Below are 23,791 nucleotides of genomic sequence, written 5' to 3' on the forward strand. Positions count from 1 at the left end.
TTGTGACATGGCATCAGCCTTTTAAAAATGTTGACGCCCATTTTACTTCACTCGCAGTTACTTTTATTTCCTTTATTTCATTTTATTCCTTTTTTTTAATACCCTATTTTACCCACCTGAATAATGTGTTCTATGTGCTTCTTAGCTTGTTTCTTTAATGCTGGCCATTGACCAGAACAATAAAGATTTGCTTTGTTTTGAGCAATCTCTTAGCTTCCCTTGGAGTTCTTCAGATGTTTCTGTGAAGGAGGAACCTTCATATTTCCACCTGATGTCAAATTTGCTGGCAACTAAAATGGCAAGCTTTTCTTCTGGGAGCTATGCTTAAGCCCTCTCTAGTCCACTGTGTGAATCAGAGGATGTCATTTAAAAGCAGCTGTTTTATTCTGCAATAAATAACCATAATGAGGCTTTGGCTCACGTTGTCTACTTTGCTCAAATGGCACTTCAAAACAGCAATCAGGTTTAAATGAGCCTCCCAACGGGCACAACGTTGAAAAGTCCAGTTATAACGGGATTTGAAAACCCCATGAATCTTGCCATCCATGCATGAATCAAACAAATAACCTAGTCAAAGGAAGAACTGAAACAAAAGAGTAGAAGAAATGTTAAGAGCTGTGGCCTCAGGGCCCAATGTGGGGATTTAATCGTGAGTGTTACACTCCAGCTGAGTTTGGAGATGCTACTTGTTCATTTAGCCACCCCAGTTGCTGAATGAGCTTCTGATGAGCTTTCCTAGCTCTCCTCAGATTTCCCCAATTCCATACTTGTAAAACAAAGAAATTGGACTGGGTCCCCCCCCCCCCCACTTCTTACTGACTTTGGGGAGGTCCTATGCCCTTTCTGGCCTTATTGCTCTTCTAGTGTACAAAACTGCCCCAAGTCTTCATTCATCTCCTTGACATTTGATTGAGAATGATTTCCATTCTTAGCTTAATTAATGAGCTCAACTGGAGTCTTTAGCCATTAACCTGCTGTTGGGCAGTTAAAGGAAGAATTACACTTTTATCTGTCGTAAAATTCTGGCTTATGTTGAAGGAAAGGAAAGTACATTCGCTCTTGGCTTCCAGCTAGGCTCTGTTAAACTGATCATAAAGCTGCCTGGCTAATTAGCAAATGAATACAGAATGCTTCCTCATATATGTTAGCTATGTCCTTAGTAAAATAGCAACAACCCACTGGGAGCCTTGAAACAATGTAGGAATAAATTTTAGTATTTATGTGTTCAAAGAGTATACTTTGCTGATCAACTAAGCCTACTAGCCAAATACCTTCTGTGATCTTGAGGACCAAACAAATTGCCTTGGTCTGCGAGGAAATACAATAAGTAACAAAATGACCATCCAGCAGTAAGAATGTATATGGAAATGTGTTCATAAGCATACATGTAGCTGAGTGATGCTACAATTGGATACCTAGTTTCTTAAGAGTAGGCCCATCAAGCTCTGACTTTTGCATAGGATTGAGGTTGTCAGCTTGCATTTCTTAGTGCAGAAAGCATTGATCTGATGGTGTGTATAGATCTTTCCTATTCTACTTAATTCAAGAGGGTTCTGGAAGCTTCTCTGTGTGAAAAAAACAAGCAGAAGCTTCATGGATGTTTGAGTTATACCTTCAGAGAAGCTAGTTCTCTTAAACTGGTTCTCTTATCTCTTCTGTCAAGGTCATGCTGACTATAAAAGTAAGGCCAGAAGAAGCCTGGGTTTCACTTTCTCTTTCTATCTCTCTTCCTCCTGGTGTGGTGTTCTGTACATAATATGCTTAGTGTTAAGGTTTTGACTTTTTATAAGTGAGTGTAAGTTTAAGTTAAGTCTGCTGCAACTGGATTTCTTACGGACAGTGCCAATGCTGAATGTATGGGATCCGTGACCATGATGCTCATTTGCCTTCAGTAGCAGTAAAGCTCTGCTGGATGAAATACAGTTGCCTCTGGTTGATTTTTGGGGAATCCTGCAATGTGCTTAAGTTTTTACTTTGCTAACTATACATTGGAATCTGCTCTGGATCAGTATTGAGTAGAGTTTCCATGACAGAGGTGAGCATACATTTAAAATACTGTTATACCACTTTAACCGTCATGGCTTCCCACAATAAAATCTGGGAACTGTAGTTTGTTAAGGGTGTTGAGAATTGGTAAGAAGCTCTTATTTCTACTCCCCCCCCCAACAAGGTGGAATTCCCAGAGTTCCCTGGGAACAGGGATTGTTATGCCATCCTAGCTTTAAATCTATGCTGTGGGTGTGGCCACTGTATTAGGATTTGGTCACTTTTTATGCTCCAATTCATTACTGACCCTATGCCTATAATGCACAGCGCCTTTGCTTCTTGTCTGCTAGGTATTGCATTAGTGAGAGACGAAGATGCAGACTGGTGCTATAACAGATTATATCAGAAACTCATTTCTTCATGAAACGACACTATTCTCTGAAATTCTTAAAGGAAAGGGGTATTGGAGGTTCTCTTCTAGGTAGGAAATCATAGCCTCCTCAAGTGCATCTAACTTCCAACATATATATATCTACCTTAAACTAGGAAAGCAGTTTAAGATCATACATTTAAAACACATGGCTTCTCGCAAAGAATCCTGGGAATTGTAGCTTGTTCAGGGTGCTGCAAATTATAGCTCTGCGATGAGTAAACTTTAGTTCCCAGGATTACTTGCATGAGCTTTAAATATATGTTTTAGCCTAAAACAAGGTGCTAAACAGTCAGGTTTGCAGAGATGCATAGCATTAGCAACAATATCATTTAGAAGTTATGAGCAATATATTAATTGTAATATTCAAATCAGATTAAGAGACATTGAAAAACAAAATAGCTGTAAATAAAATTTGCTCCCACAAATTTTATGGTTTAAATACAACAGGTAACATAAATTTCAAAATTTATGTTAGCCCAACTGAATGTTTTCCCCTCAGCTTTGTCAAGAGCAAATATTTAAACATCCCCAGAAATGATAGACATTGTGGATGTTTTTTGAATGTGCCAGATAGAGTAGAACGCATTCTTTTCTACTGCCCGTTGTACAACCAGCTACACAAGCATGTGCAATCATGGCACAATGAAAATATCAGATTCTATCTGTCTGATATTAACATAGAAGTAACTGCAAAGGATGGCTGAGTTTTTATCAATATTATCTCTCAGAGTGGTGAATGGCGGGAAGAAACTCCAATGAAAATCCTCATTACATATTTTTACATGGCTGTTTATTTGTATACATTTTAAAATTTTATATATGGATGTTTTATGATGGCCTATATTTGTGATGCCTAATAAAGGTTTGGCGAAGTAAAAGTAACAACAATATCATTGTCCATGAATGTTTTATTGCCCAGGTGTAATCTAACTTCTAAGCATATGGTTGTTAATGACAGAGGTTTTATAGTACAGAAAACTCTCAATTTATGCTGGGATGACATTCTGGGATAGTGTGTAAAAACAAACACACATATGATCAAAACACATTGGGTTCAATCGCAAGGGGGGGGATTGAAAAAAATATTATTGGAGTCATGCCCCCTTCCCACCTACTTTTGAGGGTTTTGTTTTGTGTGTTTTTTTTTTAAAAATGTTGCCAAACTCATAAAGCTGAATGCACACAAGTTAAATGTGTCTAAATTATGAGTTACCTATACTGTGTTCTGTACTGTTATACCCCCAGCCTGAAATCTGATTGGATAAAGAAATGTTTTAAAGAAAGAAACATAAATAAAATTGGATTTAAAAGATAAAGTAGCAACTTTGGGGTAGGCTGGAACATAATGTTTAGCTGTTTTTAGCTATTTCATATAGATTTAAGTGGGAAATCAAAGTGTGTGTGTTGTTTTTTTTAAAAAAGAAAAATTATGTAATTACCCCAAAAGCAAAGTCAAAATCTGCACTTCAAAGACCACCCTGCATCTCTAATTCTGCATTTTTATCTGTTGCCTGTAACAGACACCTCAGCCATTTCGAGACTTTGGAACAGCTATCTTTGACTTTGCTCTCAAATGGAAGAACAGAAGATCTAGCTGGGAAGGTGGGTGGCTTCCTGGAGATGAATTCCTAATCACTGTAGTCATTAGGACCACCCCAACAGGAAAGAAGTTGTGGTTTAGGTGACATCCTACCCAAGCTCTCGCAGCTGCTATAATGCTATATTAGTCAACCTGTGGTTGAAAGTGATCTGAACCTTGGCCAGCTGCAGACCCAAATGAGGGTAAGAAGCCCAGAATGTGGCTAGGAATTGAAGACACCAGGCTAAGCCGTTCATCTTGCAGATGAGAGTTATTTGAGGTTCCTAGAAACATCTGTCAAATAAAGACTGCTTATTTGTAGTAGCTCATTTGAATTAGTCTGCAAACTTAAGGAAATGTGATATTGGCTTACAAAAGTATTGGTTAATAATATAAGTAAATACTTATATTGGCATTAACAACAACAACTACTTTATGGCCATATACCAAGAAAAAATGGTCTTATGGCAACTTACCACAATGTGTGTAGAACAAATAGAAAATACACAATATCAAATAAAATGACTTAAGTTAAATTAAAAGTGATTGTGTATTAAATGAAAAAAAATGTCATAGAATTATCTTTATTCCTACAGCAGCAAGAAGATCACCATAAAATATCCCAACAACAAATACCACCAGCAGTAAACAACAACAACAACAACCAATGCCTTGGAAGCCCCAAAGCAGCACACAAAAATATTATCTGCAGCATCAAGTGATGTCTTGCGTGTATGAATAGCCAATCACAGATTTAATCTCATAAATACTTTTGTATCAACTCACATGTAAGGTTTCTCAATTGAGTCAGTTCACACATTCTACTGGCAAGTCATCAATAACTGAGAAACAGCTGTGCATGCTTATCTGAACAAGACCACAATATCCCAGGGTAGTTCACACATGTAAGATTATGTGTCTTCTAATTAGAGATAAGGCCTTGCATTTTCTTTCCCTTTTTTCTTCCCAGAAATGAACCACAGCTGCTTTTCTCCACAGTCACTGGACCACAACACAATCCTATACATATAACAGTTGGAAAACCTGAAAAGAATCAATCAAAAACCAGACACTCAGGCGCCAGAGGAGTTTTCAAAAATGTCTCATCAGCATTTAACATTTTCTGCTGCAAACCAGGTCAGTTTGGTTCAGTTTATAAATAAAATCTGCAAAAACATCGCCGTTCCTCTCGGCTCAACAAAGCCTTTGCTGAAAATAATTTTGTGTAAAACAAATAATACATCACCACTTCTGGAATATGAGGGGAACTAGCCATTAACATTTTAGTTTGGGTAAAAACATAACAGGAGGAGTCTGGAAACATGGCAGCAAGGTTATCTCAACCAAGTGTTGTTCCCTCAACATGTCCATAAGGATTTCAGCTTTCTATTATAAAAAATGAGCCATCCCTCAAAGCAGTAAGTTTTTCATCACTTCTCTCGGATGGGACTGGACACAAAGATTCGCAACACCTTCTTGTTCCGAGGCAAATAGTAGCTTAGTTCAAATGGCCATGAGCAAAGAATCGCAAAGGCAATGAAATCCTTGTTAATGTGTCTTAAATTCCCTTCAAATTGGGGAGAAAGTTAAGAAACCTCTCCATGCCCTGCATGCTAACGATCCTCTAAATAATGCACAGCGCAAGAGGAACTGTATGCGATACTTGAAGAGGGAAGACAAATATCTTGAGACTTCTTGTCTTTTTAAGTAACTGTCAAGAAAAAGTTGCTTTGCTGAATGAAAAGTAGCAATAACCTCAGGGATTTATTTAGCCTTCATGCCATGTTAAGATGCTTCATTTAGTTATGTGAAATCCTGCCGAGTTTTTTCTTTTTTTAAAAAAAGGGGGCTTAATTATCTGCCCATGATATACCTGTGCATCTGAGAAATACACAACGGGATTTAGTCTGAGCGAGAAACTTGAAGTTTATCGTCAGGTTTCAGAGGTTGCACAACTATGCAATGAAATGAAAAGTCATGTTAGAAGTAATTTATTCATGAATAAGAAGGCATTTTAGGCTAGGCACGTACTACGCCTGGAATGAATCTGCTCCCAAATATTCACATCAAAATCCTCTTCTCAGCCCCCTTTGTGTCCTCACAGTTCCTCAAATGTTTTGGCACCTCCAAATTCACCTACATTGTTTTGCTTTAGTAAAAAAAAAAAAAAAAAAAAAAATCAGTGGAAGTCTGGTGCAGAACCTTTTTGGGTCATAGAAAAACCACGCCTGTCTTTTAGACCTTGAGTAGATGTTCCTCAAAAAATTTTATTTTTTAAAAATGCATTGATTCAAAAAAGCCCAAAGAAGTATGAATGGGATGTATGATTCCCTGTGGTGGTGGAAATGGCAGCAACCTCCCTTCATAAATGCAGTCTAGGCCTAATTGGACATTCAGCATAATTAGGTATAAGCCATTATGCAAATGAATGGAATCATACTGCTAAACTTTGCCTGGTATGCATGCGATCTTTCAGTCCATGTAAAGCCCTTCATGAGTTTAATGGCAAAAGATCAGAAGTGGGGACTCTCCTCTCCTTGTGGAGGTTCCCTGCACATTTTAGAAACTTGCAGTTACCACTCTGAGGGGTGGCTATGTCTAACTATGGCTCCATTCATATAGCAGTTTATTCCATTCCCATGTTGTTTCCCTAACTGTTAATATCCGCATTATATCGGAGCATTTACATGATGTAAAAACTACTTCCAGAGCTATAGTGGAATATTGCAAAACTATAGTGGAATATGGAGCATGTTAAGCACTCTATTTCCCCATTATTTGCAAACAGAACTTTGTTTTTTTCTGGAAGCACATAACATGGAAATGAGCACCATATTCTGTTAAAGTTCCAGAAATGAGGAATATAATGTGGAACATAACAGTTAGGGGAAAGTCGTGAAAACGGAATAAACTGCCATGTGAACAAAGCCAACATTAACCCCAAGTCAATTTTCCACTTAACAAGCCCTTGACAAGCGATAGAGAGGCATACTTTATGGAGGGTTAGCAGTCAACTTAACCCCCTCCTGCAGTTGTAATTATGCAAGGCTTCTGTCCTGTCCATCTGTCAAATTTCTGCTCTCAGTTATGCACACACAGATCAACTGAGTTCAGAAACAGGCTATTAGATATTTAGCTTGTTTGGAGAACTGTATTTCAAGAGTATGAAACAGATCTGATAAACTGATGATTTTTATGGCAGCAAATCTGGTTGGATCTCAAGTAGACTTAAGAAGAAAATGTGTGGAATTTTTTTTTTTTTAAACCCCTATAAGGTTCCTTTTATTGAAAATACTAAAATAGATAAATTAATAATGATGCAACTTAAGAATTTGTCAGCAGGGGCATCTCTCATGATTCCATTGATGCGCTTGGGGGAAAATACACCAAAGGCTGAAATAAATGGCTTAAGATCAAAGAAATGTAACTTTTGAATGTGAATCACTTCCTACTTCCTGCGAACAAAATTTCCCCTTCTTGCTTCTGACATTTTAACAAAGAATCTTTTTGTTGCTTCTTGAAATCAAGGCTGTGAAGCCCATCTGGTTCTTAGGCACAAGACATGTGGAAGAGAAGTAACCCTTTGCACACGCGAATGCACATCTGGAAAAGTCTAGACTTCAACATCATAACATTGTAGTTCTTATTATTTAATTATTATTTTGTGCCCCCAACCATTCAAGACAACCTAGATGAGATCGACAAATTGCTTATATTGCAAACCAAATTAGGAAAGATTCCCAAAAGGCAGGGCAAGCGGTGTCAGAACACACAGATACTCTTGCAAAGCAAAGCTGATCTAGTGATTGGCATTCCACTTGTAAGCTTGGGTGGGAAGCATTGTGCATAAACATAAACAGTCAAGTCGCATCAGGTGATTTATCTGTTGCTGGACATGGACACTTCAAGCTGAGGATCAGAGAGGGATCAAACTTTACGAGCTCTCCAATAAATCTGAAAAATATGATAGTAGCTTTTCCTAACCTAATGTCCTCTAGATTTTTGGACTGCAACTCCCATAAGGCCCAGCCAGCATGGCCCATGTTCAGAGATAATGTGAGTTTTAGTCCACAACATTTGGAGGGCACCATCTTGAGCAACTACATACAAATATACAAGCTAAAGGTAATAAGGACCCCTGGGTGGTTAATAGTCAAGGGCAACTATGGGGTTGCAGCGCTCATCTTGCTTTCAGGCCGAGGGAGCCGGCATTTGTCCACAGACAGTTTTCCAGGTCATGTGACCAGCAGGACTATACCGCTTCTGGCACAATGGAACACCGTGATGGAAACCAGAGCACACGGAAATGCCATTTACCTTCCCGCTGCATTGGTACCTATTTATCTACTTGTACTTGGATGGGTTTTCGAACTGCTAGGTTGGCAGGAGCTGGGACTGAACAACGGGAGCTCGCTCCATTGTGGGGATTCGAACCACCAACCTTCTGATCATCAAGCCTAAGAGGCTCAGTGGTTTAGACCACAGTGCCACTTGCGTCCATACAAATATACAACTATGCGCTCAAGGAGAAAAGTCCTAGCCATGCTTTTTCTCTTTTGTGCTAATTTTGCATCTGCAATGCATTGCTGTTTCCATACATGTAGTAACTGACAGATACGATTTCCCCCAGCTGCATTCCAAAGTGCTGCAGCCTAGCAGCTCATAGATCATGTGAGGCCAATGGGCACTTAACTTGACTTCATGTAAACAGGTTGTATGTCTTTGTGTCAGATTCTTTTTTCCCTTTTTCTTTTAAAGTGTTTCATGTTTATGGGGCTTTTACTTCAAAATCTTGCCTAGTCATGTATAAATTATGTGTCTCACAGACCTACATCCCAGAAGCTAAATTATTACTTCTAGGATACATCATGGCAAGCACAGATCCAAGATGCAATCGTAGCCGCTCTCTGGAAAACCATCTCCTGTCCCTGTTTTAGGGCCCTTGTCAAACCTCCAGTTGTCTCCTACTGTCACTTTCATTGACCATAAAGCCAGGTATTGGAACTTATGTTCCATTTGCTACCAATTAACCCTCTCCTGGACCTATGCTTAGCACTCCTTAGACAATTGCTGCAATTTGTCTACCCAGCCACAGATGTTTCAGCTACACATTTCAGCTGAACCCAAATGTTAAATAAGTAAGTACAAGAGAGGGAAAAACAAACAAACTTTTCTGTGCTGTTCTGTGTGGCTGATTGGGACTCAGAGTTATAAGGAGGGGAAATGAAGCAATCTTGAAAAAAGGCATTTATGGTGAGGAAATTATGTATATATTATCAGCAAGGGGGCAGTTGGCTGTATGCCGAGCCTCTTCTAATTCCTGGGTCCAACAAGTCTTAAAATCTAGGCAAAGATTAAAATTCCTGGAATAGCTAGGCTAGCTATAACAAAGGAAGCAACTTTGTGCCTGACAGCAAATGGGTGGCCACCCTGCCATGACTCGCTGGTAGTTAGAAAGACAAAAGCCAGAGTGGAGAACTGAGTTATGTGAAGTAGAAGTTGGGAGTGAAGCTACAGGCTGGGAAGCCAGAGAGAGAGGTCGCCATTCTTGATTTCCGCTTGAATTCAAGGCTGTGGTGCCATAGTAGGCTCAGAATGTGTATATGTGTAAATAAACCACATATCATAAAGACACCACAGTCTCTGCTATCCCTCATCCCCCAGGAAACGTGAACCCTGGGTAAGCGTCTGGGACCCCTGGAATTTCACACAACTTGGAGACAATATATTCTAGGGGTAGGGCTTCCATTGGTCTGAGCAACTCATCATTTTATTGATTTTTTTTAGTTGTGTAAAGGTAAAGGTAAAGGGACACCTGACCATTAAGTCCAGTCCCAGATGACTCTGGGGTTGCTGTGCTCATCTCACTTTACCGGCCGAGGGAGCCGGCGTTTGTCTGCAGATAGCTTCCGGGTCATGTGGCCAGCATGACTAAGCCGCTTCTGGTGAACCAGAGCAGTGCACAGAAATGCTGTTTACCTGCCCACCGGAGTGGTACCTATTTATCTACTTGATTGTGACGTGCTTTCGAACTGCTAGGTTGGCAGGAGCTGGGACCGAGCAACAGGAGCTCACCCTGTTGCGGAGATTCGAACTGCTGACCTTCCGATTGGCAAGCCCTAGGCTCTGTGGTTTAGACCACAGCGCCACCCGCATCCCTTTAGCTTTAGACTTTTACCTTTCTGAATACTTAAAAGTTGTGTTTGCTTTGATTTTCCTTTCCATTCTAAAAAATAAAATGAAAAAAATGACAGTGGCTAGCAATTTACCTTTTGTAAAAGGAGACCATATGCACAGAAGTATTGTCAGAAGTTCATGCATCCCACAGAGTATATACATTGCTGACTGAGCTTAGATAAAATGTTGCACTAATTGTGTGTGTGTGTTTTAATGAAGCAACTGCTTTAACATTCAGATTCCATATTACTATAGGACTGATATACGTTCTGCCACCTTATTGAAAGTACACATGAGATGTTATTTCTTTTATTCTTGGGAATCAGAACATCAAACCATAGAATGGATTTGGAGATGCCCTCTTTTCAGAGCTACTTGCATGTGTCAAATACTGAGACCTTGAAAACTGTCAGGGTGCTTGAGGGGAGAGGAGGCTTCACTTTGCACTAGAAACACCAGTCCAAAGTTGCAACACATCATATCCATGTGTATATAGCTAAAAATTAAATTTGTCCCTGTTTAATGATATACATAGTGACTTGAAAGCTTTTAAACCATGTCTTTCTTTCTTTTTTAAAAAATGCATTCCTTATTTGCTTTCACCCTTTGCCGCACAAACTCAAGACACCTGAGGTTCGATGTAATTTCACAAAACATTTCCCTGTGCAAAGCTATCTCCCTACTGTGGCCTACCAAATTTTCATCTATGCATCACAGCTGAATGAGCAACGACTATTACACATTGTTTTGCACAGCAACAGGAGTATGTTATGATGTTTCTTTTTCCCTTTCTGTGGCTTTTTCTAGTCATCAAGAGCAGGGGCAGACAAGGCAGGGAAGGAAGGAGGTCAGCGCCGACATGCAAAAATGAATCACTGCTTCTCATGACAAATAAAGTCATGATGAGCAGTTTTTGTAAAGCCAGAATTATAAATATAAAAAAAACCAAGAGAGGGAGAGAAGAAGACAGTGAACAGCTCATTTCATTATGTTTCATTTTTAACTTGTAATCCCTTGGCATCCCATAGAAATCCCACAGAAATGACAAAATATACAACAGCAATCACATTGCTTTCCAGTAATTTTTCTTAATATAAAGAAACCCTTTAGAAATTAACAAAAATTAAAAAATACGTTTCACATACTGTTTTACAAGATAATAATAAAGTACCTGCAGATAATGAAACCAAATCACTCCCTTCAATCAAAGCCAATTAACAATTTGAACCAAGAAAACCAGTTTTCCAAAATTAAAATTAAAATGGAATGCGCAAAGTATCAGAGATCAGGCAAAAATTAAAAGGAAGCAGCTGGTTCCATCTCTCCTCCCCTGCCACAGTTTTAGTTCCCAGCATCTCCAGGTATGGCTGGAAATATGTACTTTGTGATTTTGCCAGCTCTGTACACCTAGCTCTGTTGAGGCAAAGCCAACAGAGTTTTGTGGCAACATGGACATTATAACAGCATGTGCCATTCAAGCGATGATCAGCAAATTTGGAAATAAATTGGCTTAAATTAGGTTGCCTGCATGCAAAGTCATTTACTCCCTTATTTTCCATTCAGCTGTCAGAATGACCACACACAGAGTGTTTGGGCACTGCATATATACCTGACTGGATGTAAGTCCCATTGATCACAGTGGGACTGAGTTCTGAGAAAACACGGCTACGATTCCCTGGTCATATATTTCTCAATCATCCATCAAGGCTGCTGCAACAACAACTCTGATCCATTTCAGTGCCTTCTCATATAATCCTTTAGTCTGAGATTTATTGTATTGAGTACACATCCGTAATCTCTTTCTAGTTAATATCAGCCAAATCCAGTTGACTGGTCAAATTATTGCTAAATTATGATAGAAGACTGGGTCAACTATCTAAGCTTCAAAAATTAAATCTAAGCACATATTTATGCCTCTGCATTTAAGGTCACTTGCTGGAAGAAGAGCCTTTCTGCTATAAAATATTGAACCCTGGATGCAAAGAGATTATTGAAATATAATATCTCACTTCACAGCTGACAATATGCTTCAAAGGAGACTTAAAAGTTTCAGAGACAACACTGGGGAGAAACTGTACCAATTAAGTTCCAACAGAATAAAAATGCTATGGATTTGTATTTTAGACTGCCATCTGTTCAAAAATTCAATAGATAAAAATATATTTCAACTGTTCTGGAGAAGAATGATTACTTCTTCTGTTAGCATTTTTCTTTTCTTTTTGCAGCGTAGATGCTGCTCTCAAGTACCTTAAGAACAGCTTATCTCAAATCCCCTTATTTATCAAAATAATATTTTTAATGCATTTAAAGTCTGTAATTTCAAAACAGATTTATACTTTTTTTAAAAAAAAAAATGTTTATCACTGCATTAATCATTGCACTGCCAATCTAAAACTGAAGCCAAAATCCAAAGAGTCCTATGTAAGCAGCTAAACAACATTCCAGACATGCTCAACAGCTTTAGAAATTGTCGCTTTTTCTTCTTCTTCTTCTTCTTCTTCTTCTTCTTCTTCTTCTTCTTCTTCTTCTTCTTCTCCTCCTCCTCCTTCCTTCCTTCCTTCCTTCCTTCCTTCCTTCCTTCCTTCCTTCCTTTTTCCTCCTTTTATAGCCGACCTCCCATTGATTCCTTAATTCTTTTTACATATCTTTACTGCCATACCAAAATACTATTTTTGTGTTAACATTTTCCCAATTTATAAATATTTATGTTTACATAAGCAATTGCTAAAAACTGCTGGAATCACTCAAAAGCTGCTACAGATCTTAACATGGTATAATTTTGTTTAAGATACGTTCTGAAGGCCTCCCATTTTGATACAAATTCAGTTATCAGTTTATTTCCCCCCGATAGATTGTCTACTCCAGCATATTCAGTCAATTTTTGAATCCACTCTGGTCTAGAAGGAATTATGTCACCTTGTAGCTATAAGGACTCTCGCTGCCACTGTTGCATACAAATAAAGTTCTCTGCATTTTTAAGGGATATCTGAATCAGTGATGCCCACAGATATGCCTCTGGTTTCCTAGTAAATGAGATTCTTAACATTGTTTCTAGTTCAAAGTGGATTGGAAAATTGGCCTACCTATAAAACACTTTTAAAAGAAGAAGAGAACCAATTGAAACTTAAGAGTTTTGAGGAATTAAGAGATGTCATTACAGATTGGTTCCAATATTACCAAATACTCAATAGATTCAAAATAGATAAACAAAAAGGGTTCGCCAAGGAAACCTCGAGATTTGAATCCGACGTAATAAATGCAAAAAGTAAAACTCTCTCTAAAGCTTATCACCTCCTCCTCCTCGACTGGGAAGTCGAGGAGGAAGAAGTTACATCAGCTATGATAAAGTGGTCTCAAGACTTTGGGTACGCTGTAACAATGTCCCAATGGGAAAATCTATGGAAGAAAAATTGGAAATTTAACACATGCTATGCCATAAAGGAAAACTTCTTAAAAATGCAACACCGGTGGTAAATGTATAAAGGAGCCAAAAGCAATTGTTGGAGATGTGGAGACCAAACAGGCTCAGTGTACCATATATGGTGGCAATGTAGAAAAATAAAGAAATTTGGGGGGGGGGGAATCCACTTTGAACTAGAAATTGTCACTTCTAACTGCATCTTCCTAGGCTGTGTTACCAGAGGGTTTCATAATACAGTTTTCAGCATGCATAAAGGGCTAGAGGATAGGAATGCTCTGAAAAGTCACAATGCGGGCCAATTTAATGTAGTGGTCCTTGAGTGCTGGAGTAGGATCCAAGCTCAAAGTCCTATTCAGACATGGAGCTCACCATGAGCAGGGTGCGGAAACCTATTTAAAACACAGTGAGTTCCCTGGATGAAAAGTGGGTTTTAAAGGTAATAAATAAATAAGGCTTTTATCTCACTGTGTAAATGCACAAGCTTTTACTGATATTATTATATTAATTGCGGGGAGTCTTTCCAACTATGCTCTGCCATTCACATGCTTTGCAAAAAAATTTACGTGCTATCTTACCGGGGAGGCTTTATTTAGCTCCTGAAGCCTCCTCTCATCACAGAACCAACAACCAATTTATTTATTTTAGCGCAAGGCACTTTGGCCAGAATCCAACACAGACTTAAGCTTTCTGAAGCGCAGATCAATGGTCTTAAGCACACTTAACTCTGCAACAACTTGTCGCTTTTGTCATTTGCACAGGACTGACCCAATCAGTCTTCCTGGACAAAGTGGAACACACCTAAGGCACAGCTTTGATGGAACACATTAAATCACCAAGTCAGAGAGTTCAGAAATCTTGTCAATTTGGACTTCATTAGCATTTCTAAAATAACAAATGAGTTACTTCATCACCCAGGAGGTTCAGTTTCTTCTTTAGTTGAGATTCATGCCAGGAGATGATTGGAACAAAATCAATGAAACACTACATCAGTTTCATGGTTCTGATCTGGGATTAAACAGAGGCTAGTCCTAACTGAGACACCTGCTTCTTGGGAGAAAAGCAATGACAAACCTAGACAACATCTTAAAAAGAAGAGACATCACCTTGCCAACAAAGGTCTGTATACCATAAAGAAGGCTGATCGCTGAAGAATTGATGCTTTTGAATTGTGGTGCTGGAGGAGACTCTTGAGAGTCCCATGGACTGCAAGAAGATCAAACCTATCCATTCTTAAGGAAATCAGCCCTGAGTGCTCACTGGAAGGACAGATCATGAAGCTGAGGCTCCAGTACTTTGGCCACCTCATGAGAAGAGAAGACTCCCTGGAAAAGATCCTGATGTTGGGAAAGATGGAAGGCACAAGCAGAAGGGGACAACAGAGGACGAGATGGTTGGATAGTGTTATCGAAGCTACCAGCATGAGTTTGACCAAAGTGCGGGAGGCAGTGGAAGACAGAAGTGCCTGGTGTGCTCTGGTCCATGGGGTCACGAAGAGTCGGACATGACTAAACAACAACAACAGTCCTAACTGAACAGGTGGGAATGTGCATTTACTTAGCACCAGGGCTTTTTTTTCCAGTGGGAACTTGCCAGAACTTTGTTCTGGCACCTCTGAGGTGAGTACTGTTCTGGCACCTCTCAGGTGAGTCCAGCAACAAATGTTGAGCTCAAAGCGGCACACAACAGCATTAAAAAACCTGACAAGCATTGCAATTGCTATAATATCAATATTCCACTAGCATATAAAGCAAGTCACATTTATCTATGTTGTTGCAGAGGAACATTCTAGAACAGTGGAACCTTGAGTTGCTGACGTTATCCGTCCCAGAGGCACGTCCGCAACTCGAAGCATTCACAACCAGAAGTGCCGCGTCTGTGCATGCGCGTGGCATGATTTGGTGCTTCTGCGCATGCACGAGTGCTGAAACCCGGAAGTAACCCATTCCGGTACTTCTGGGTTGCCGTGGGACACAAGATGAAAACACGCAACCTGAGCTATGACTGTACTATTCAAGTCAAGTCAGTACCAGCACCAGTGAAATTGTTACTGGTCTGGGCTATGCTGAATCAGTTTCAAGTCACTGTTACAGAATAGTTTTATTTCCTTTGCTTCCTTTTTACACATTTTCAGTACGTTCAGTCACAGAGCAGCACAAAACCTGTGAGATGGGAGAAGAACAAAGCAAATAGATTTCATTGCTTGAAAACGGATATCCTCATGGGTAAATTTACTGCAGCTGTGCGTCATATTTTGAATTTTTTTCAACCATTCATCGCTAGAACGAAACCTTCCTGGAAAACCATTGGAAGGGGGAGGGGGAAATAGCCCACTTCCCCACCCCAAAAGGGAATGGATTCCTGCTTCACTCATATAACCTCATGAGGTGGTCGACGGTTTTCCATTCATGGTGATGAAAGCGTCTCTCCTCAGTTTCCTGGAATGCCTTGGGAGTGAGACCACATCACAATGTTCTGAAGATAGTATTTTTGGGAAGCTGGGGAAGGGGAAATGTCACCCTAACTTTAAGATTTACTGGAAGCACGAAGAAAGGTTTGATTCTGAGAAATAATGGGATTGTTCACATTCAGCCCTGACAAACCACTTGCTGTCATATAACCTGCTGCTTTATGGAACTGTTCTGCTAAAGACCCACATACTGCCAAGTTGTGGTGGGAGAGCACTACCAGCTGGAACCGTGCCCCAGATTTCATCACGTGAAATTACCACACAAAATTCACACAGTTTTCTGGGCTGCAAATAGATTTTCTTTTCTTTTGTGGAAGCAAATAATATGGTAAACTTCCATTAGATTCTTCTAGTTTTTAGAAGCGGCTTTTGCATCATGTGAAAGATCACATAAAACATGGGAAGGATCAGGTAAGGAAAAGTCATCACAACAGAATAAAGTGCTGTCTGAATGCAGCCCTAATCAGACAATCATCTGGGATTAAAGACTCTGCTAGATTTTCACACCATGTCCATTGTCATTTCATGCAGGAAAAGTAAAAGGAGAAGCTGGTACAAGAATATTTCACACACAGAGAGTCACTTCAAATTATACACTGCACACATCCCTTATGACCAAAACTGTTTTGCCAATTAAACATTTTATTAAGGAACAAACGGTAGTTAATATGAACATAAAGCCAGCATTTATACTTATGAGAAGCCTACTTATTAAGATTTTAAAAAATTCTTTGAAAGGAAACATTAAAGTGAAATTTAAAGAGAAGCCAGTGTTTAAATCAAAGTAAGATCTAAGGAACTGAAATGTGATTTATGTAGTGTTTTAAATAGCTACTGCAGATAAGAAACCTGACTATTATTCAAAATAGTATAATTGCTGCCCTCCTGTAAATTATTCTGCTTTATTGTCAAAGTGCCGTACACTGAGCTAATTTGGAGACAGTTATGCAAATCCCCCACATAGAAATAACAGTATCCCAATAAGTTTTGGTTAGGGTCACTTCCACAAGATTTTCCAGGTAGTCAAGGTGATCCAAAATGTTTACTTTACAGTTCCATGTTAATCAAGGTTTTTAATTAGAAGGTTCTTCCCTACTGGAACCACACTGGAATCTAGGGCATCTTGAAATGTGTATCAGGTGATTGCAATTTGCTCAAAATGAACATACAAACTATTCTCAATGCTAACGTTTAGCAATGGGAGGGTATGCCCTCCATGTGTCCCAGATTGCATGCAGTTGTTCCTCAAGAGCAAATCTATTTCTGGTCAAGTCGTTTGTTTTACTTGTGCAATAATTACTGCTCTAAACCAAGAATGGCCAACTTGTGGCATAGATCTGCTGGAGAAAATAATAGTTTCATAAAACTGCATCATGTTGATGGTTCCATGTTCTTTTGAGCCTACGGCTAAACTTTTAAGCCTAGCTAAACTGAAAAGGCCTGTGCCTACCTTTTACAGTATAAAACAAGTTGCTTTTACATATATTATGTAGCAGATGTTCACCCCAGAATTCTGAAAAGAACAAACTGATAAAATCCATGGCGACTGTTGCATGCATGAAAAGAGAATAGGCTAGGCAGGGCAACTGTGCTTCATCTTGAATTATTTTGTACATAGATAAAAGAGGACTTTGGGATAAATTTACAGTCAAAAGTCTTAATAAAGAAAGACACTGAAAAATGATTATCTGTAATCACATGATATTATGATGAGGGTTGCTCTGAGCAGCTGATTTTGATTGGTTTAGAATGACAGCTGTGGGTCATACCTACAATCATGTGAATGGTTCTTTGTAATCACATATCCTCCAACATTTATACGGTGAAAATAGGGGCATCCTATTCAACAACAACAACAACAACAACAACAACAACAACATCCCACCCATCTGACAGGGTTGCCCAAGCCACTCTGTGCAGCTTCCAACATATATAAACATAGAATACAACATTAAACATTTAAAAACTTCCCTTTGCAGATGTCTTCTAAAGGTTACATAGTTACCTCCTTGTTTTTGGGGTCGCATAACTCCATACCCTCCAACATTTCTCTGATGAAAATAGGAGTGCCCTACCTTCCAATATTTATCCAATGAAAATAGGGACATCCTAAGGAAAAGTGGGACATTCTGGGATCAATTCAGAAACCTTTTGTAAATCCGGGACTGTCCCTGGAAAATAGGCACACTTGGGGTGGGGGTCTGAAATTGGGGGTCTTTGTCTTATTCCAGGGAAGATTAAGCTCAATATGATCAACCAGTATATGTTACAAACATAAGCAAGCAAGGGAAGACAAAACTGAAAATAACCTGCAACCCAGGAAACCACCCAGCCCTTGCTCCCACATCCGCCCTAGTACTCTTTATTATCAATGAATTAAAGGCTCTTGGCTGTTCCAACTCCAATTCCATCTGATTCTCAAAAATCAAAAAGGTGTCCGGCACAAAAATCTCTGAACCTATGATCCTGTCACCTGGCTTCAAGTAGAGACTTGCCTATACTGATAACATTAGTAGCCATTATGAGGCATAAGAAAGCAACCACACCAACTAAACTACTTCCCACATAACAATATAATGCTTATTGAAGACTAATGAATGTCATCAGAGTGCATAGAGTGAATAGGGGTAAAGAAGAAGAACTAAGGCCTTTCTGTGAATTGTCCTTTTGAAACCTCTCTCTCTCTCTCTCTCTCTCTCTCTCTCTCTCTCACACACACACACACACACACACACACACACACTTCCCACTTCCCAAAATTTGGGCAGAAATATCACTTACCCATTGTTTTGCTTCCTATTAGCAACCAAACCATATTTCCATATTCCAACCTTAAATATGTATGACATCAGTAACTAAGAATAATAAGGCAGAAAACATTCCTTTTAAATTGGGTAAATCTGGATTTTTATGTGTTGGGTAGTCTGAGTCATAAAACAAATCCTTTTGAGTATTCACAGGGCTGATATACAAAGTTAAGGACACAAGGATAGAACAATGGGGCAAGTAAGAGGTGAAAGGGAATCTTATACTTTTTGACGAAAAATGCAGAAGCATGTAATGGAAGTCCACTTACCCCCCTCCCTTTTTTAGGGGTGCGGCAGTTTTGCGGGACGGCCAGCGCCTCCCCCCTGGAATGCCAGGGGCTTGTCTTGCCAGAGGGCGATCTAGAGCTTGCACTCCCAGTTAGAAATCTGGCACCGTGTCAGCCTGCCAAATTAGCCAATGACACTCTGGGGGCATGCCAGAGGGAACAATCAGGCTTCCCCCCTGGTCCATGCCTGGGGGATTTAAATAGCCTGTGCTAGCCCCCGACACCCAGCTGTTCTTCATCAGATCAACCCCCCCCCACTCCTTTAATTTTTCATTTTAAAAATAATAAATTGGCCTTGCTTTGGCTGCGATGGCCACTGTATTAGCAGGGCTGGGTAGGAATTTGCCTATTGGGCAAATTGGCTATGGCCTGAGGGTTTTGCCTACATTGCAGCAATTGTCACAACGTTGGCAGTTTAGGCATTGGGTAACCTAAGTTTTGTCTGGAGGGGGGTTGTATTTTTTAGCAAGCTTTTCTAACGATTATTTTGGTTTTCCTCAGTTTCTAATAAAGTAAAGGTACCCCTACCCGTACGGGCCAGTCTTGACAGACTCTAGGGTTGTGCGCCCATCTCACTCAAGAGGCCAGGGGCCAGCGCTGTCCACAGACACTTCCGGGTCATGTGGCCAGCATGACATCGCTGCTCTGGCAGCCGTTTACCTTCCCGCTAGTAAGCGGTCCCTATTTATCTTGCACTTTGACATGCTTTCGAACTGCTAGGTTGACAGGCACTGGGACCGAACAACAGGAGCGCACCCCGCCACGGGGATTCGAACCGCGACCTTTCGATCGGCAAGCCCTAGGCGCTGAGGCTTTTACCCACAGCGCCACCCACGTCCCAGTTTCTAATAAGGAAACCCCTAAATCTTGATCTCATTTTACTGTAGTGAAAATTGGAGTGACAACCCTAGATAAACAGAATTTCCATATGCATAAAATTATATGCACAACAGACATATACTGCCCGCCCCCCACCGACACAGGAATGGGCCAAAAGGTTTTGGGCTATTAGGGAGGATGCCACATACCAAATTTAATCAAACAGCTCTTTTCAAACCTGACTGTTTATCCCCCTTTACTGACAAGCATCACAATGTAATCATAAGTCTTGTCCAAGAAAATTAAATCCTGATTTATTGATCATGTACCCTGAACTGTGTTTTGTTTTGTTTTTTAAATATCTACTCAGGGTCATCTTATCTCAATCTGTGTCAAAAACTAAACTCATACTGTGGACCAAATTGCCAGGATTTGACCTGGGGCTGGGCAGAGTAACCACTGCTTTGAGGCACTAATAAAAAACACAGAAACTGGATGAATTACCTCCCCTTTCAAACACAGGTTTTCAGGTATGCAGCCCTAATTCATAGGAATCTAATCCATTTTGTGGTCTCAGCCTCTTAACTCTCTAAGTCCCATTTAAAAGTTGTCCAACTGAATTACTGCTATAGCTTTTTGGTTAATTCAGCATGCGTTAATGAACAACTCCCCTGCTTAGCAGGCGCAATTTAGCTTACTATCACCTTGTTCATTCCAGATTAATAATATGAAGTCCAGTGTCATCAGCTCCCACCAAAATATTCAAACTCCTTAAATAAAGTCTTTTAACATAAATTCAAGATGACAACTGATTATGGATCTGTCAGCTTGATCACCCAGGCTCGACACTTGTTTCGAGACGCATTTCAAGTTTGCTACTTTCCATAATTGCAAAGATGAAGCCCTTGCATATTTTTTCCAAGACATGCTAGCTGTGAGCAAACAGGACTGTCAGTCACTTATAAACACACACACACACGAGAGAGAGAGAGAGAGAGAGAGAGAGAGAGAGAGAGAGACTAGCCAGTTCAGTGACATGCATTAAAAAAAATGCAAACAGTGTATCTGGAAGCACACTATGATTTTCACCATAAAACGTATAATGGAAACAAGTATGGAGATGCCAAAGTCTTGAAGGAGCCTTGTGAACAGTTTGGAGATTGCTGCTGTTGTTTAGTCGTTTAGTCGTGTCCGACTATTCGTGACCCCATGGACCAGAGCACGCCAGGAGATTACGGGACTAGTTAGGGGAGCATGAACTGTGCATCTGAAAAGACAAGGATGAGGACCTCTTTGCAGCCCCAGGGCCACATATTTTTATAGGCAATCTTATGGGGTGCAGCATCTGAGTGGACCTGTAGATACTACTGGACTCCAGCTCCCAGTCATCAGGGCCTAATTGTCAGGGATGATGGGAGTTGTAGTCCAACAAACATCTAGAGGACCACAGCTTCCTCACCTCTGATGCAGAAAAAGAAGACACCTTTCAGCCAGCCAAAAACACCCAAGGAGGGACATGATGGGGTGGTGATGGTCTCAAGGACTAAATAAAGAGGCTGGAGGCTTTGGCCTATGAGCTGAGATTCCCTACCTCTACAGAAAGGGATCAGGACTTGCAATGTTCTCACAGAATGCCTGCAAAGGCACACGGGGCTCACAACACTTTTTTTGCCACATGCCATTTTCCTCTTCCAAGGCCCAAACTTGCGTTGACCAAGGTGGAAGCAGACAGGGTGGATGCGCCCCCATCCTTCCTACCAGTACTGGGGATTGGAAGTTCCTGAATCTCCAGTGGGAAACTCATGCTGTACATATTGTTTCAACACAGGAGGAGACAGGACTGAAGCATGCCGTGTCCAGTTTTCCACTGGAGAGTCTGGGAAACATTCCTGATCGGCAAAGATGCTCCACCAGCATCTGTTTGTATCAGATGCCTCCACAACTGTATCACCTTGTCCCAAAGTATATTTTGGAGACTCAAGTGAGGAAAACAGACAGGCAGTAGAGGTGGCTTTTAGGATCAAAGTCAGCATAAGCTGTGAGCGTGGCTGTCACCTCAGTCCTGCTCATCAGCATTTGGGCTGGGCTTTTTCAGTCTTGTTTCTTTGTTTGACTTATATACCGCCCTTCGTCGTAAGATCTCAGGACAGTTCACAAGATAAAAATACAAGGTAAAAGCACAGATATATTGTTAAAACAAAGAAACAAAAAGCAACACCCTCCTTTTCATTTCCTGCTTCCTATTAACCCTTCCAGTCATTCGAGAGACAATATACAGGAGTTTTCCTTTGCTAAAGTAAGAGAGATATTTAGCTCATGGAACTCTTCAGCTACAAAACAAAACACACTTTTTGCCAAATTTCAAATGCCAGACATCTGTCTATGAACTTGACTAAAGTTGGCTTCGAAAATTTGTCAGAGTCGTAACACATTTTTAATCTTAAAGGGTTCAGTCTTTGTTCCACATCTGACTTATTTATCGTGATATGAAATCCCGCCTAACTTTGATTAATTTTCAGCTACCTTGCTCACCTACCTCTCCCCTCAATACATTTTAAGCATTTCTTTGACTTTATTTATATTAGCAATTCACTGGTATCAGTCTTTTTCTGTGTGAGAGGAAGTTGGGACAAGGCCAAATCAATGAAAATTGAATACCCAGAGGCGTTCAAAGGCTTGCAAACAGGTCAAGTGTTTAACTTAGCCATCTGCCTGCAAAACTACAGTCATAATTGTGGTGGATGTAATCATTTCTGCAGGGAGCAATCCTCAAAGCCAACCCTTTCCAAAGAAGAGTAAATTATTGGAAGGCCCTAGTTGGCTGAGGTTGCAATATTGTAACCTCAGGTTCTTAAGTGCACACAGAGGCTGGGAGGAAGAAGTTGAATGACTCTTCTTTGGGATTATAGAGGCAGGGCTCTATCTAACCTACATGTGTTGATGAGATGGTAGCCCCATTCACAGGAGCTCCACCCCATTTAAAGAACAGCGAGGATGTGGGGCTCTCCTGCCCTGCCTCCAAGATCTATGTGTTCAGTGTGGGCATCTGAGAAGCGAAACACTACACAGATATTTCCTTGTGATTAGGATTAGTCACTGCAGGATTTCATCTCTCACAGAGGTCTACACATGTCAGGTAAAAGGTAAAGGACCCCTGGATGGTTAAGTCCAGTCAAAGGCGACTAGGGGGTTGCAGCCGAGCAAGCCAACGTTTGTTTGCAGACAGCTTTCTGGGTCATGACTAAACCACTTCTGGTGCAATGGGACACCGTGACAGAAACCAGAGTGCATGGAAATGCTGTTTACCTTCCCGCCCCAACGGTACCTATTTATCTACTTGCACTGGTGTGCTTTCACCACTACTAGCTTGGCAGGAACTGGGACAGAGCAACGAGAGCTCACCCCATCACAGGGATTTGAACCACCGACCTTCTGATCATCAAGCCCAAGAGGCACAGTGGTTTAGACCACAGCGCCACCTGCATCCTTATATCAGGTAAAGATGGACAATGAGAGGTTGGACCCAAAGAGCTGTGTGACACTGCTGACTCTCCCACCCAAATACAAGGACCCTGTGATGGGGACTTACTGCGTGCAATCTTATGTGCAGACAACTTATTGTGTAAACAAATCAAATGTGCCTAACGTTATTTGCAACATTCACTCCTGCTTTATACAGGGTTTTTGATAAGGCGAAAAATAAAAATAAAAAGACATTCTGTTCAAAAGTTGCATTCAGTAGTTCCCCATTTGTCTCAAAATGCCTCCTAATAGATTTCCCCTTTTGTTGTTGTTTAGTTGTTTAGTCGTGTCCG

At 40.4% G+C, this 23,791-nt stretch overlaps 1 protein-coding gene across 4 annotated transcripts in view; it reads right to left on the reverse strand.

Annotated features, from left to right (window-relative positions):
• The window catches only part of PCDH7 (protocadherin 7), a 413,484-nt gene that overhangs the window by 24,628 nt on the left and 365,065 nt on the right, over nucleotides 1-23,791 (reverse strand). The window lies entirely within an intron of this gene.

Source organism: Podarcis liolepis (assembly GCF_965112155.1).
Source record: "Podarcis liolepis genome assembly, chromosome: 9".
NCBI classification, from domain to species: domain Eukaryota; kingdom Metazoa; phylum Chordata; class Lepidosauria; order Squamata; family Lacertidae; genus Podarcis; species Podarcis liolepis.